Source organism: Anomaloglossus baeobatrachus, chromosome 5 (assembly GCF_048569485.1).
Source record: "Anomaloglossus baeobatrachus isolate aAnoBae1 chromosome 5, aAnoBae1.hap1, whole genome shotgun sequence".
NCBI lineage: Eukaryota > Metazoa > Chordata > Amphibia > Anura > Aromobatidae > Anomaloglossus > Anomaloglossus baeobatrachus.
This window is the reverse complement of record NC_134357.1, coordinates 476,950,144-476,967,395: the sequence shown is the minus strand read 5'-3', so window position 1 is coordinate 476,967,395 and position 17,252 is coordinate 476,950,144. Positions and strand designations below refer to the sequence as shown.

The 17,252-nt window shown below is 46.6% G+C and overlaps 1 protein-coding gene across 2 annotated transcripts in view; it reads right to left on the bottom strand.

Moving 5' to 3' along the window:
- Positions 1–16,619, bottom strand: part of LOC142310357 (uncharacterized) — a 58,300-nt gene extending 41,681 nt beyond the window's left edge. For both annotated transcript variants that reach the window (XM_075347872.1, XM_075347874.1), the window contains exon 1: positions 16,518–16,619. The gene's annotated coding sequence lies outside the window, so the exon portion shown is untranslated. The remainder of the gene's footprint in view (positions 1–16,517) is intronic.
- Positions 16,620–17,252: the final 633 nt, after the last annotated feature.

Genomic DNA, 17,252 nt, shown 5'->3' with positions numbered 1-17,252 from the left:
ATCCTTGTTGCCTTCCCCAGGGGCTGTTGTCCACACCAGGGTGTGGAGCCAGGCGGTTGGTCTCCACCCACCGAGGAGGAGGGAAAACACAGGCAGTGAGAGTTAAGCTAAGGAAGTGGAAGGAGGAAAGTAGTAGAGAGGAGAAAAGTGACAGCAAAGAGCCTGAAGTTGGTCCGGGTGTGTGGCCCGGACAGGACAGCAAGGTTGGCAGGATGTGGTGACCGTCTGCAGTGGAGGCCGATTGGAGTCTGCCGTAAGGACCGTGGACGGGTGGTGACCCGGCCGTACCGGACCGGTATACAAAGAGAAGCCAGCACCATTGGCAGAGGACTTTCGGATCCCGGCAAGGCTTGGTGTCGCCGTGAATTTGCCAAATCCGTTAGTGAAGGGAACCTCAGGGTTTCCAAACAGCCAAGTCCAGATAGAAGGCAACCGTACAACCGTGAAGGGGAGACACCGCCACCACCAAGGGCAACCGTCTCCCAGGGCCAGCGCCTGTGGGCAAAAGGGGCTCCTCCGGCCCATATCCAGGTCGGGGAGCGGGTTACCGTTGGGAAACCATCACTACCAACACTTAACTTAGGTGCAGGGAGAGACAGTCATCACTAACCTGCAGGGAGGAACAACCGCAGCCGTCCGAGTGACCCGTCCATCCAGCCACTTGTTTTACCGTGAACTGTGTCATCATCATTGGGCTGAGTGAGTACCTCCGTGCCGTGCGGCACAGCGCTGCCCCTGCGACCCTGCACCTCATCAGGCCCCGCAACCCGCCTGTCATCCATCTCTACCCCATCACCAGGCCCCGGGACAACCAACCCCCCTACCCACGGAGGGGAGAAATAACAACAAAGCTGCTCCCTGTCACAGGCTCCCGGGATCCCCGTCCAGAGCAGCGGTGGTGTCCACACAATCACCACAACCGTGGGTGGCGTCACGGACAATATCCCCAAAACCCAAACCACCCCTTTTCACTCACGGGCGAGTAGCGCCGCTCGAGTCCCCGGGATCCGGCCATCGCTCGAGCCAACGAGCAGCAGCAGCCGTAGAGCAGCGTCAGCCGGACCCGAGCAGTGGGAGAGCGCACCGTCCCCTCCTCCGCCCGCGACACTTCCAGCTTGGGACTGGTGTGGAGGGTAAAGTGGATCAGGATGCGCAGGAGGAGGAGGAGGCTGAGGAGCATGACATTCCGGAGCTGTAGAGTGTGTGTGAAACCCTGACTGAGGTAGGGCCTGCAAAACTTGGTGTGTGAAGGACGTGTTCCGTCCCTCGCTCAGACTGGGTCCCAGCTTGCACAATATTAACCCAGTGTGACGTCAACGAGATGTAGCGGCCTTGCCCACATGCACTTGTCCACGTGTCTGTGGTTAGGTGGACTTTGGCTGAAACAGCGTTGTTCAGGGCACGTGTGATGTTTTGTGACACGTGGTTATGCAATGCGGGGACGGCACACCGGGAGAAATAGTGGCGGCTGTGGACCGAGTAACGTGGGACAGCTGCCACCATCAGGTCGCGGAATGCTTCTGTCTCAACCAGCCTAAAAGGCAACATTTCCAGCGCAAGCAGTCGCGAAATGTTAGCATTTAGAACTGTGGCATGTGGGGTGTTGGCAGTGTATTTGCGCCTGCGTTCAAAGGTTTGCTGAATGGATAACTGAACGCTGCGCTGGGACAAGGACGTGCTTGATGATGGTGTTCTTTCTGCGTAGGCAACTGCAGGTGCAGGAGTGGAGGAGGCTTGTTCGCAGGCAGCATGGACAGGGGATTGGCTCACATGCACAACCAGCGAAGAAGTAGCAGTGACATCAGCAAGCACTGCTCCTCGACTCTGTTGTACTTCCCACAAAGTCGGGTGCTTGGCTGACATGTGCCTGATCATGCTGGTGGTGGTCAGGCTGCTAGTTTTGGTACCCCTGCTGATGCTGGCATGGCAGGTGTTGCAAATGGCCTTTTTAGAATCATCTGGAGCCAACTTAAAAAACTGCCAGTGTCAGAGTTCCGGGTTTTCCAGTTTTCTTTTGAAAGAGCTTGCCCTTTGTTAACATGGAGTTTTCTGTTCTGTTGCCCTACTTCCTGTCCATCTGTTTAAAAGCCGCCCCTAAAGCTTAGTCCAGTGCCTGAGTATACTGCTTCCTGTGTGCTCCTGCCCTGCTGCTTTTGGTTCCTGATTGTTATTCGGATCCTCTTGGAAAACAACCGACACCGACTCTGGACTTCATCTGGTATCATCTAGCTGTGCCCGGACTCCGTTTGCCGTCTTTGGTCGGCACTTCTGCCCGGTTCCTTCCGTTTAATACCACTCTGGACTCACATCACGTACGGACATTTTTGGACTTACCTATTGCCCTTTTGTGTCCCGGCTGCTGCGCATTTAGGGCTTCTGGGGTGATTGCCAGACAGTCCCTGTATAGGGGTTCGCTCTTGGTGGTCTCCCTGGGGGAGTCCGGTGCGCGGTCCCGGGAATTCCCTTTCGCTCCGTTCCTGGAAGGTATTTCCTGTATTTATGTTCTACTGTGTTTTTGTTCCGTTTATGTACATATTTGCTGGTTGCATATTATAAACGTCTTGCACCAAGAACTCGTCTCTGGTTGTCATTGCCCTAACGCAATCGAAATCCTCAATACATACAATAGTATTACAGCCAGACTCGGGAAGACCTAACATTTGTACATGCACCTTGTGTCGTGTTGTTCCGGGGAACAGTTGCCTGACGTCTGCCTGTGGCCACCACTCTGCTTCTTACTGCCTGTTGGGATGCTACGCCTCCCTCCCCCTGTGCACTGCTGTCCTCGCTCTGCATATCCTCCTGCCAGGTTGGGTCAGTTACTGGATCATCCACCACGTCGTCTTCCTCTTCCGCACCCTGCTCCTCCTCCTGACTTCCTGACAATTGTGTCTCATCATTGTCCACCCCTTGTTGAGACACGTTGCCAACTTCGTGAGAACGTGGCTGCTCAAATATTTGGGCATCTGTACATACAATCTCGTCATGGCCCACTTCAACAGGAGCTGGCGAGAGGCCAGAATTTGTGAATGGAAACGTGAACGAACAGCTCTTCCGAGTGTCCAAGTGTGGGATCAGTAATGTCCGTGGACGTGTACTCGGCCTGGTGGTAGGAAGGAGGATCAGGTTCTGAAATGTGCGGTGCAGTATCACGGCTACTGACACTTGACCGTGTGGAAGACAGAGTGTTTGTGGTGGTGCCAATCTGACTGGAAGCATTATCCGCTATCCAACTAACAACCTGTTGACACTGGTCTTGGTTCAAGAGCAGTGTACTGCTGCGGTCCCCAAGAATTTGGGACAGGACGTGCGAGTGACTAGATGTGGCCCTTTGTTGTGGCGAAATTAGAGCTTGCACACAACCTCGGTCTCTGCCTGCACCACCATCACGTCCACTTCCTTGTTCGTTGACAACGCCCTTGCGCATTTTGCAATGCTGTGCTGATGTGTATTCACTAGACTTGTGCGTTATATCCAAGTTTTTGCAAAACTCACACAAATGCAGCGGAAAGCTGCCACCAACAGGCACACACGTGCGGTTTTTAAATGCAAGCACGGAGGCACTAAGAACCTAACAGGTCTCTATCCAGGGACAACGTGGAGCCTCCCAATTTTTGGCTGCCCTGCCTAAGGGCTATACTACAATAGACCCACTTCCTTCCAATGGGCACTTCAGGTTTACAGGCCCTCATGCACGTCTCTATCCAGGGACAATGTGGAGCCTCCCAATTTTTGGCTGCCCTGCCTAAGGGCTATACTACAATAGACCCACTTCCTTACAATGGGCACTTCAGGTTTACAGGCCATCATGCACGTCTCTATCCAGGGACAATGTGGAGCCTCCCAATTTTTGGCTGCCATGCCTAAGGGCTATACTATAATACACCCACTTCCTGACAATGGGCACTTCAGGTTTACAGGCCCTCATGCACGTCTCTATCCAGGGACAACGTGGAGCCTCCCAATTTTTGGCTGCCCTGCCTAAGGGCTATACTACAATAGACCCACTTCCTTCCAATGGGCACTTCAGGTTTACAGGCCCTCATGCACGTCTCTATCCAGGGACAACGTGGAGCCTCCCAATTTTTGGCTGCCCTGCCTAAGGGCTATACTACAATAGACCCACTTCCTTCCAATGGGCACTTCAGGTTTACAGGCCATCATGCACGTCTCTATCCAGGGACAATGTGGAGCCTCCCAATTTTTGGCTGCCCTGCCTAAGGGCTATACTACAATAGACCCACTTCCTTCCAATGGGCACTTCAGGTTTACAGGCCCTCATGCACGTCTCTATCCAGGGACAACGTGGAGCCTCCCAATTTTTGGCTGCCCTGCCTAAGGGCTATACTACAATAGACCCACTTCCTTCCAATGGGCACTTCAGGTTTACAGGCCATCATGCACGTCTCTATCCAGGGACAATGTGGAGCCTCCCAATTTTTGGCTGCCCTGCCTAAGGGCTATACTATAATACACCCACTTCCTGACAATGGGCACTTCAGGTTTACAGGCCATCATGCACGTCTCTATCCAGGGACAATGTGGAGCCTCCCAATTTTTGGCTGCCCTGCCTAAGGGCTATACTACAATAGACCCACTTCCTTACAATGGGCACTTCAGGTCTACAGGCCCTCATGCACGTCTGTATGCAGGGGCATTGGTGAACCTCACAATTTTGGACTGCCCTGGCAAAGGAAAATACTACAAAGACTCACTTCCTCAAAATGGGCACATTAGACTCAAGAGGCCTTCATGTACGTCTCTTCTCAGGGACATCGGAGTGCCACACAATGTTTTCACGTAAAATCTTTCATGTATTAATCTCAAAAAGTAACATACACCAGCTCTATCTCACTATTGGGTATGTGCCCTTAACATTTCTGCCATGAAAAATCATTTTGGGGTCATTTTGGAAGGTTTTCTGGTGAGTCCGTAAAAATGGCGTGAAACGCGGACAAAATTGTTCACAGCTGTGACTTTTGAGTGATAAATGCTTCAAGGGGTCTTCCCCATGCTGTTGCCATGTCATTTGAGCACTCTTCTGAGACTTTTGTGACATTTTTAGGGTTTCTACATGCTGCCGGGGGGTCATTTCACAAAAATACTCGGGTCTCCCATAGGATAACATTGGGCTCGTTGCTCGGGCCGAGTACACGAGTATCTTGGGAGGCTCGGCCCGAGCTTCGAGCACCCGAGCTTTTTAGTACTCGCTCATCACTATAAGTAAGACAAAGTGCAAGATTCTTTTCTTTGTGTTGATCAGTCAGCCATCTGAGTAGACTTCTCAGGTCACCTCATCCTACACAACCTGTTTAGACTTTTACTACCTCTCACTCCCTCGTGTTTATTTACTTCTCCTCCGTGAGACATTGCCTGAATGAATGTTTGACTTAAGTAGGATAACAGTCACAAAAATGGAGCCTGTCATGTTTAGGCATGCTCTTCTGAGGGAATGAAGAGGCTTGGGATTCCAAATCGTTTTTTATTTATACCAACGCGTTTCTGGCCTGGACTGGCCAAGGTATAAAAACCAAGTATAGGTTTACACTTGTATCATTATGGGAGGTACATAAAATTTTGTGTATTATTGCCTATTGTTATCAAAATTTAGAAACTTGAAACTCCAGGAACACCAATAAAATGTGTAGCAGAACTCCCCTTTATAATACAGGTGTTGTCAACCATTGCATCTTCCAGTTACTCCTCTACTGATTCATTAAGGAGCCATAGTAGGAGCCAAATAAAAACTCACCTAGTAGTCGACGCCACTTGTGCCTCAAGGAGTGGTCATCTAGAACACGTCTATGACAGCTTCTGTCAATCACATATTGAGAGCCAATTTAAAAGGGGTCAAATGTTGACCTGGCACCCATATTAGTACAAGGACTTGGATGCGATGGCTACCTTTCTACCCCTACACCCCTAGACTTTCCGTCTACTAAAGAGGTTGTCCACTACTTATACATTGATGGCCTATCCTTATGATGATTTAGGAAATTTACAGTGATTTGTGGCCTCCAGGCAGCTACCCTGTGAACTGCTTTATACATAACGACATTCCATATTCCTCTTTTGATTCCCCGACCTTAGGTAACCTCAATGTTATGGCATGATGTGCATGTGACGTTGCACCAAGCCGATTAATAAAAAGAAGAGCCACAGATCCTGGCAGGTAGGAAGAGGTTCCCAGTGCTCCCATCCAACAGCCCCAATTTACCGAAGTGGTCCTGCAAATCGATTCACACCAGATCTAGCAAGAATTTAGATTGTGGTGCAATTTCCTAAATCATTCCTCATTATGAGTTGCTATAGGTGGCAGTAGTTGGCACGGAGTCCTGGTTTCTGATGCGGGTAAGATGCCAGTATGATAAATTGCACATGGTAGGTTACAGATTTTGTTCCAGGTCCCACAAGCTTCTAGTTTCACTTACAGATACTGCAGGCGCCAAGTAAAATCTAGGACACCTTTGCGAAATGCTTATTGAAACTTATTTCATCCAATGATAAATTGATTTCAGATTTAACAAGTGTCAATTATGAACCTGGCATCCATTACATCTATACTTGGCAACTCTCGAAATGTCAGGGAGGCTCACAAAAAAAGGTACACTTCCTAGAATTCTAGAAAAGTTGTTAAATCTCATGGACTCTGATAAAACCTTCAGGAAATTAGGGATTTTACATGGGTTTTGTGCCCCAGCTTCTCAGGGGGGCAGGAGCCAGGTTTGGAGTTGTAAAGAATACGCATGGAATGGAAGGAATAGATATGGATGCGCAAAGAATAGGCATGTTGGGGTTGTGGCCACCCACAATTCCTCACAGGGTGTTTGTCATTCTGTGATATTGACTGGTTTCCCGATGCCAACAACTAAGGGTTGGAATGCATGTAACCATTGTTCTATCTCTAAAGCACTGAGCCTGTTTTTCGTTGTTCCTGAATTTGCAGCAGTTACCACCTGTCACCATATCTCCTTCTTGCCAGTTCATACCATTTCTTGGAGATTTTTGAAATATTTAGTAAAGGCATGTGATTATCAGTATAGAAAGTCCACCAAAAATCCACCATCCAGTCCACCAAGAGTCCACCATCATCAGTATAGAAAGTCCACCAAGAGTCCACCATCCAGTCCACCAAGAGTCCACCATCAAGTCCACCAAAAGTCCACCATCCAATCCACCAAGATATACCATCATCAGTATAGTCTAATTTCATTTCAGTTTATGTGGATCATGTAAATTAATTATACAGTTCACGTGATACCTCAAGGGACACTGTACAGATTCTGATTTCGGACCCAGGCGCTCCTAGTTACACCTTTGCTAATTATTTCTCATAGAGATACATCAGGTGCCAAGTAAAAATCTGCTTATTACTCAATGACACCTCTGCCTTCAGATAATTTAATTGAGAAAACTTCTATGCAATCCTTATTGAAAGCTATTTCATCCAATCACAAATTGTTGGCAGATATAAAAGGTATAAATTGGCGACTTGGCACCATTATACCTATATGCTTTATACCTAACACCTTGAGCTTACATTGCTTTGCTTCTCTATTTCCTTACCACATTTCACAATTAATGATCTTGTCCCGTGCCCATTTTTTTTACGAAGAGCTGCAGGATATTTACTAAGGGTGTTGGATACTTGGCACCTGATATATTAATAACTCAATATGTCTTGCTCTTGTTTCAAGAAACTATCTATCTTTATTTTCCACCCTTCGCCATATCTCATTATTGACAGCGCCTTTTCTCTGAAGATGTCAGATATTTAGTAAAGGTATGTCCATCATCGGTGTAGCTTTTATCTAGGTCACGTGAGTTAAGGTAATCATAATCTGTGCACATGTTGGTTTGAGAGTCCCATTACAGGTTTGTCACTGGTCCTAGAAGGTTCACGTTACACCTCTAATTCTTTATACTAGTGATACAGCGGGTGCCAAGTAAAAACGTATTTCGCGCTCAGTGCCACCTTGAGATATTTAGGACCCATTTAGATGTACATATTTCACGTACTAGTTCTATCTATGATTTTCACAGATCGCACATAGCTAATTTTGTTTGCGGACCAATTGATCGGCGCAAAATCGCACCGACAAGTCCGATATTTATCCGGCTGTGGGATGAAATTCGGCAATGTAAGTCTATGCGTCCGTGAAAAATTTGTACAGGATTTGGATGCCATCACGGGCTGCTACATAGGAGAAGGTGGAGAAACTTTTTGTTTGTTTGATTTTTATCAGGCAAAAATTGTTGAAACTCGAGAACTCTTTTTTTGCATTGTTTATTGGTACCAGTTCTGTTCAATTACGTGTTGATAGCAAGTTTTAAAAGGTGCAAAATGGCGATCTTGGTGCCGCGGGTGGAGAGGGGATTTTCTGGGAACGCCGCTCGCCTGGGGGAATCTCTGGCGCTCGGGTCCTGTGCTTCTGCTCCTCGGTGGCTCGAGCACGGGGCCGGACCCGGGGCTCGAGCAGCGCCTCCTCGCCCATGAGTGAAAGGGGAAGGTTTGGTGGTGGGATGTTGGTTGTGACGCCACCCACGGGGTTGTGGTGATGGTGGGCACCACCGCTGCTGGTGACGGGGGTTTCCCGGGAGCGATGGCGGGGAGCAGCTGAGGTGTTAGCCCCTCCGTGAGAAGGGGCGGTTGGTCCCGGGGCCCCGGTTGGGGGATGGATGGATGAATGTTGGTGGGTAGGGGATAGGTGCAGGTGCCGATGCGGGGAGGCAGCGCGGATGCGGAGCAGCGGTGCGGCGCTGTGCCGGATGGCACTGATGCACTCACTCAGGTAGTAAACCAAATGGCTGGATGGACGGGACCCAAAGTCGGCTGCGGCTTCTTCACTCTCCCCGGACGGGTTGGTGGCGGCTTTCTTTCCCTGCACCTGTGTGTAAGTGTTTGACCCCTATGGATTCCCACGGGTGGTCCGCTCCCCGGCTTGTACGTGTCGGGAGAGCCTGTCTTGCCCGCAGGCGCTGGCCCTTGGATCTCTGGCCGTTGGCGGTGGCTCTTATCCGGACGGGTTGGGCTGTTGCCTTCTGCCGGGACTTGGGTGGGAAGGAGCCCCTGAGGTCCAGACCGCAATCAGCGAATTTGACCGTTACGGCGGCTTCCGAGCCCAGTCGGGGTCTGAGTACCCTGCCTTGGTGCTTAGCTTCCCTCCGCTCCCCGGTTCGGTACCGGCGGGCCACCGCCCGACCCCGGTCCTACAGTTCCACGGACGTCCAATAACTCCTGCAGATGGCCACCACCGTCTGCCGACCTTGCTGACTGTGCCTGGGCTCCGACCCAGACGCACACAGTCTCTCCACTTCACAACTCCACTCCACCTCCTTCCCGCCTCCAGGCCTGTGTACTCCTCCGTGGGTGGGGCCAACCGCCTGGCTCCGCCCCACCTGGTGTGGACATCAGACCCTGGAGGAGGCAACAAGGGTTTTGTTGACGGGTGTTCCCTACCAGGGGAGGGGGCGTGTGTGTGTGTTGCTACTGTACTGTGACCCCTGGGGTCCAGGGCGTCACATTGGCACCCAATATATCGGTAGTAAATGCTCTATACCTAATGTCTTAATCCAGCTTCATCTTGCTCTTATATTTAAAAAGGTATCAAAAGGCCAAAGTCATTTTCATCTAAATCCCTATCTATTTAGGGCTATAATCTAAACTATATTCTAATATACTTGCATTAAAAATTACCTAGTATAGTTAGGAAACAATATCTAATTTGTATTGTATTTTTCCCCCTACTTCCTCTCTGTTGACACTTTGCTTGAGAATAACAATGCATGCTGGGATACTCAAACAAAACATCATCAGGGAGCAGAGGCTGCAATCACTGCCGCACCGCCTGTCTGCTCCATGAAATGAAGTGTCATCAGTCACACTTGTCATAGAGACTGGGCTAATCACTGTGCACTGTGCACAATGACAGCGCACTCTCTATTGCAGGGTCAGAGAAGCAGTAATGAGCTGGGAAAAGAGCGATATAAGAATACCTGGCGCACCTCCACAACTGACGTCACTGGTCTCTGCACAAGGGGTATTCTGGCACTGATCTGTTGCTGGCTCATTCTTGCTGATCTGAACTGGCAACAGGAAGCATTGCACACATCGCACAGTGCACAGCATGCAGGAACTAGCCCAGCATCTGAAATCACAATTAAGGCTATGTGCGCACTAGAAAAGTGGTTTTTCTCAAGAAAATTTCTTGAGAAACCTCTGGGAGTTGAAGATTACCGCACCTGTGGTAAAAACAGCACCGAAACCACGGGAAAAATGCATACGTTTTTGCCGCGGTTTTGCAGCGGTTTTGCCGCAGGTTGGTCCCTGCGGTTTTTTTATGCTGTAACTGCAATAAACAATATAGATAATAGATAGATAATCGATAGATAGACAGACAGATAATGGATAGAGGGAAAGATGGATAGATAAATAGATAGAGAGATAGATAATAGATGAGAAAGACCTATATAATGTCCCACCCCCCTGCATATTCTAAGATGGCACCCTTTAGTGACTTTCATGTGGCACTAAAGGGTGCCTAGCCTTGTATTTAGACAAAAAATAAATAAATTAAAAAAAAACGACATGAGGTCCCCTCATCTTTTGTAGCCAGTTAGGGTAAAGCAGACGGCTGCAGCCTGCAGACCACAGCTGGCAGCTTTACCTTGGCTGGTAATCCAAAACAGAGGGCACCCCGTTATTTTACATTAAATAAATAATTTAAAACAAAAAACGTGGGGTCCCCCCCAAATTGGATCACCAGCCAAGGTAAAGCGGACAGCTGGGGTCTGATATTCTCAGACTAGGGAGGTCCACTGTTATTGGACACTCCCCAGCCTAAAAATAGCAGGCCACAGCCGCCCCAGAAGTGGCACATCCATTAGATGCGCCAATCCTGGCGCTTCACCCCAACTCATCCCGTTGCCCTGGTGCGGTGGCAAACGGAGTAATATATGGGGTTGATGCAAGATGTGTAATGTCACCTGGCATCAGGCCCTGGGGTTAGTGATGTCAAGCGTCTATCAGATACCCGACATCACAAACCCAGTCAGTAATAAATAAAAAATAGACAACAATAAAAGTTTTATTTGAAAAAACACTCCCCAAAACATTCCATCTTTCACCAATTTATTGACAAGAACAATCAAATCCGGGTCCGGCGTAATCCAATAAGGGGGTCCCACGGCGATCCATACCATAGTCACTGTCTCAGTCAATGAAGAACAGAATGTTCCCCATTGGCTGGGAGAGTAATGCAGTGACCTGAGCTAACATCAATAGGTCAGCCCAGGTCACTGCAGGGGATGACTAGCGCTGCTGTCAGGAGGTTAGATGAGATCATTACCTGCAGTGACGATCTCCTGCTCTGCTGATGTCAGCGCTGTCATTGCCTTCTATGCCCGCCGCATTCTCAGCAGTATCGCGAGAGCCCGTGACATCACCGCTAGTGACAGTCTCTGGCCGCGGGCATAGACGGCAGTGACCGCGCTGACGTCAGGAGGCAGGAGATCGTCACAGCAGGTAATGATCTCATATCACCTCCTGACAGCAGCGCTCGGCATCCCCGCGGCAGCACGCACTGCAGGGTGACAAGCTGCTGATACTGCGGGCAGACACTGATACTGCTGTGCGTGCAGCCGCGGGGCTGGAGCGGGACACAGACTGCACGGGCACCTGGAGGTCACACGGAAGTGCTTCTGTGCGGCATCCAGTGAGTGTGATCTGTGTGTTTACTCTGCTCCGCTTCCTCTTCTGTCATAATGACATCACTTCCCTGCAAAACCGCAGGGAGCGATGAGCATTACCGCAGGTAAATCGCGGCTATACCGGGGGGTATACCGCACATCATTTGCTACCTGCGGTATACTCCCGGTATTTTGCGATTACATTACAGTGAATGGAGTGAAATACCGGGGGTATACCGCAGCTACCTGCGGAAAAGAAGTGACATGCACATTTTCTCAAGAAATTTTCTCAAGAAATTCTTCAGAAATAATTTTCTTGAGAAAAAAACGCAGTGTGCGCACAGCTATTTTTTATTCCCAAAGGTTTTGCTAGGAAATGTCTGCAGAAAGATCACAAGCATTTCTCAAGAAATTTCCGCAGCAAAACCGCGGGTAAAACCGCGGGTAAAAATGCAGTGTGCGCACAGGGCCTAAGACCACAGGTCGAAACACGTACGTCCACAGACAATAATATTTGTAATTGCCATGCAATATATGTCTTTTTATTTTAATGAAATCTAATATATAAAGATGAGTGTATGTATGTGAGTGTGTGTGTGTGTGTATGTATGTCCGCTAAAAGAATCCGCACCGTCGCATTTACAATCACAAAATTTTGCACAGACGCCTGATGTGACCCAGGGAGCTTCGTAGACTATGTTTTGACGGGAAAATGTAACCCTGCGCTTTATAGTTACTCTCCAAAAAACCTGCCTCCATTAAAATCAATGGAGCTACAAGCTATTAGGTTATTAATAGCAGCTGTGAGTGGTTGCTATTGAAACAAAATAAACTGTTAGTATAAGAAGCTTATGTGTGAGATAATAAGATGTCGGGGGGAGACGGATAGAGAGAGACAGAAAGAGACAGACAGAGACAGACAGATAGGGAAAGAGACAGAGAAATAGAGACACACAGTCAAAGACACAGACAGACGCAGACATACACGACATTACCTGCCCGTCACCATATGTCATTCTTGTAAATGTTTACCTGCGGAATATTTCCTAAAGGTGTGGCAGCTTCACTATAGTTTGTTTTAGCAGAGTTTGTCTGGGTTTTGGGAATTTGGTATATATACATTGACAACAACCTTATCTGTGCTATCGTTCTAGCAAAATCATACAGGTTTTGGGGATTTCTAGATTGATAACAGCCTGGAAAAAGTATTGATACCTTACTAGATACTCAGATTTGTAAGAAATCAAAAAAGAAACCAATCTCAAAGATTGTGAAGTTTGATGTCTCCGCTATCGTAATTCTGACCCACTGTAGACCTAATGGAAGGTCAAGAAGTTCAAAAGAAATCAAATTTGATATTTGATCATAAGTCACATTGCCTATGTCTTGGCTCAGCCATAAACACTGCTGGCTCAGTGGTTACTCGTAAATGTGGTTGGTTTGGTGAATGTGGTGATCTATGTATAAGGAGCTTCTAACAAGTATATACATGAAGGGCTCGTCTTGTTAATTATAGCCATCCTCCCACACAGGGTGCCAAAAATTGCATATACAAAAAATCCCCTAGTTGCTCATAAAAAGGTGAATTAGGTTCTCAGGATATTTTAAATGCTATGACGCAAGCAACAGTTCATTGGAGGACCATCGAGTGGCTATATCTGTATTATTAGGACACAATTTGGGATTTATAGTGAACAGGCAATGTATGGCGGCATTATTTGAGTACTATTTGACAGTATTAATTGGTAATGGTAGATTTTGGGCAAAGAATCACAGTTTAAATTGAGAACTTGACTATTCTTTCGGTGTAGCATTTCGGAATGTTATTTGGAATCTTTCGTACATGTCGGTAATTTGGGGATTCAATGACTTATTTCTTTTGGAGAGTGTAATTTTGAGCAACATTCCAGTTGTATTCAATGTACAGTAGTATTTGTCACTCTACACAATATTACTTTGAGATTGTGTATTGATTTTACTGCAATATGAGCCTTAGGCCTAAGCCACACGGCCAGAAAATCGGTGCGAGTGGAGTGTGATAAAACATCGCATTCCACTCGGCCCAATTCTAGCCTGTGTGTCAGCGCACATGAGCGATTATTTTCTCAGCCATAATCGGACCAAGAAAACTATCGCAGCATGCTGTGATTGTAAGCCGAGACTCTTTCTCTCACACCCATTCAAGTGTAAGGGGCGAGAGAGAAATCGCACTGCACTCGCAGTACACCGGTGTACCGCTAGTGCAGTGCGAGAATGGCAATAGCCGGCTACGGAAGAGAGAGGGAGATAAATCCCTCCCTCCCCTCTACAGCGCCGGCCCACCCCTCCTCAGATCTGGCCCACCCCCCGCAGCTGAGGTCCGCTCAGACAGTCGGACATCAGTCGCAGGGACCCTCGTATGACACTCGGCTCCTGTTGTACTGCCAGAGTGAGCCGAGTGTCATGCGAGGATTGCAGTAGTGCCCCGTGTGGCCCCAGCCTTAATGTAAATATAATCAGGACTGTACGGTACGGCACATTCTACTGCGGAAATGTTATCTTTACATTCACACTGTGCAAACGGTATTATATAGTCCAGAGCTACAATCACATAGAGATGTACAGACATTATACCTGTCACTTTTACCTTTAACAAATCAGCAAGACTATTACCATGATAATGGAATTATAGTCTTTAAACTTTGAACTCCACTTGTAATATAATCTAAATGGGGGTTTCCAGGAGCTAAACTGGTAGCAGATTTGGAATATGGGAAGTTACATATCGTTTACATGATCTGCATAGGGGCAGCAGTTTTTAACAAATTACATCACTAATCCTGAATTACATCCTGTATTATACCCCAGAGCTGCACTCACTATTCTGCTGGTGCAGTCACTGTGTACATGCATTACATTACTTATCCTGTACTGATCCTGAGTTACATCCTGTATCATACTCCAGAGCTGCACTCACTATTCTGCTGGTGAAGTCAATGTTTACATACATTACATTACTAAATCCTGAGTTACATCCTGTATTATACTCCAGGGCTGCACTCACTATTCTGCTGGTGCAGTCACTGTGTACATACATTACTTATCCTGTACTGATCATGAGTTACATCCTGTATTATACTCCAGAGCTGCACTCACTATTCTGCTGGTGCAGTCACTGTGTACATACATTACATTACTTATCCTGTACTGATCCTGAATTATATCCTGTATCATATTCCAGAGCTGCACTCACTATTCTGCTGGTGGAGTCACTGTGTACATACATTACATTACTTATCCTGTACTGATCCTGAGTTACATCCTGTATTATACTCCAGAGCTGCACTCACTATTCTGCTGGTGCAGTCACTGTGTACATACATTATATTACTTAACCTGTACTGATCGTTACATCCTGTATTACACTCCAGAGCTGCACTCACTATTCTGCTGGTGCAGTCACTGTGTACATACATTATATTACATTATATTACTTAACCTGTACTGATCGTTACATCCTGTATTATACTCCAGAGCTGCACTCACTATTCTGCTGATGCAGTCACTGTGTACATATATTACATTACTTATCCTGTACTGATCCTGAGTTGCATTCTGCATTATACTCCAGAGCTGCACTCACTATTCTGCTGGTGGAGTCTCTAAGGGAAGAGTATACAAAATGTTGTACTCTTCCTAGTATATAATGGTTGATACCAGAGAACAAAAGAATATAAAGGTATTAAACATACATATTGAATTGAATGAGTGGTGCATTTATGCAGTATTACCAGGCATAAAGGGGTTGCTCAGTCTTGGCAAAAAAGTCTGTAGATACTCTATAGGACACAGACTTCTAAATTGTGACAGTGTGGTCTACATGTTATCAGGATTCCCCAGTATTGCTGTTGCGAGTGACCACATATGTAACTGCATACAGTACATACAATGTGCATGCCTGCATATCAGGCTTCTCTCAATGCATTTCTATAAAAGAGGCCGAGCATGTCTAGTCGGACACTACCTGCAGATCTTTATGTCAAGCCACTCTTAAAGGGATAGTCCCACAAAGAAACTTCATGTTAATCAATAGAACCGTAACCCAGGAATAATAAGAGATTCAACAATTGAATGTGTTAAAAAAATGTTCCTATGCTGAGATATATGTGTCCCTATACTGTATATATGTATATATATACAATGGCCATGTCTGACTGTACAGAGACATGGTCTGATCATACCACATCTCCTGGGCAGGGGAGGAAGTAAAAAAAGTATGCAGACATTACAGCACAGGATCACAGTTGTTTCTTTCTGTGAGGTAAAACATCTTTAAACAGGCATGGACATATTTTACCTCACAGAAAACAGCAGCTTTGATTCTGTGCTGTCCTGTAAAGTCTGTATACTTTTTTTTTAAATTCTCCCTGGCCCAGGAGCTGTGGTATGATCAGAATGTGTCCCTGTTCGGTCAGACACGGCCATTACACAGTACACAGCAGGGGCACATATATAAGATTATCTCAGCACAGAAACCAAAATATCTTGTTGTGTTTTATATGAGATTACTTTGTATGTACAGAAAGGAAATTGGCAAAATATCAATTTTTACAAAAATGCAGACTTCAATTAGAACAGCTGATAACAGATGTCAATAGCTCACATGCACAATATACAGGACAGACTGCAGTAATAGTGAGTAGGAGCATTATCTGCACACGAGGTGAGTATTATTGGATACCAATAAGCTGATCGCCCAGTAAACCTTTTCTTAAGACTCATATTGATTCCTGCAGGTATATACTCTTTAGTGTCCTGCCCTATAGAGGTATATAACATTTGTATCTTACCTGAGATGTGTATGATCACTGCAGGGATGATAGGGGCTTCACTTCTGTCTTGGAAGGTCCGTTGGAGGGCGCAGGATTAGATAGGAGCTCTGCAGGGTATTAGACTGGTTTGTGTTGTGAACTTCTCAGCATAATAAGCAATGTATTCCTACTTTCACTTTCCTTCTTCTGTGTGTGTGTCTTATAGCTGTTCCATTTCTATAGCTGTGTAACAGCCGTCATATATTCCTGTGGAATTTAGTCTGGGAATATCTCATGCCCTACACAGCATTAAGAAATGGAAAATAGGTACAGTATAACCCAAATACTGCACTCCACAATACCCCAATAAATGCTATAGCCAAAAAAAATCTCCCAAAGCCAACTTCTTACTACCTAATAGTACCCCAGGTATAGATGATCCATTAGACCCTCACCCCAAAAGGTTTACACATGTGTCCCAGCCAGAGATACAGTTAGGTCCCGAAATATTTGGACAGTGACACAATTTTCGCGAGTTGGGCTCTGCATGCCACCACATTGGATTTGAAATGAAACCTCTACAACAGAATTCAAGTGCAGATTGTAACGTTTAATTTGAAGGTTTGAACAAAAATATCTGATAGAAATTGTAGGAATTGTACACATTTCTTTACAAACACTCCACATTTTAGGAGGTCAAAAGTAATTGGACAAATAAACCAAACCCAAACAAAATATTTTTATTTTCAATATTTTGTTGCGAATCCTTTGGAG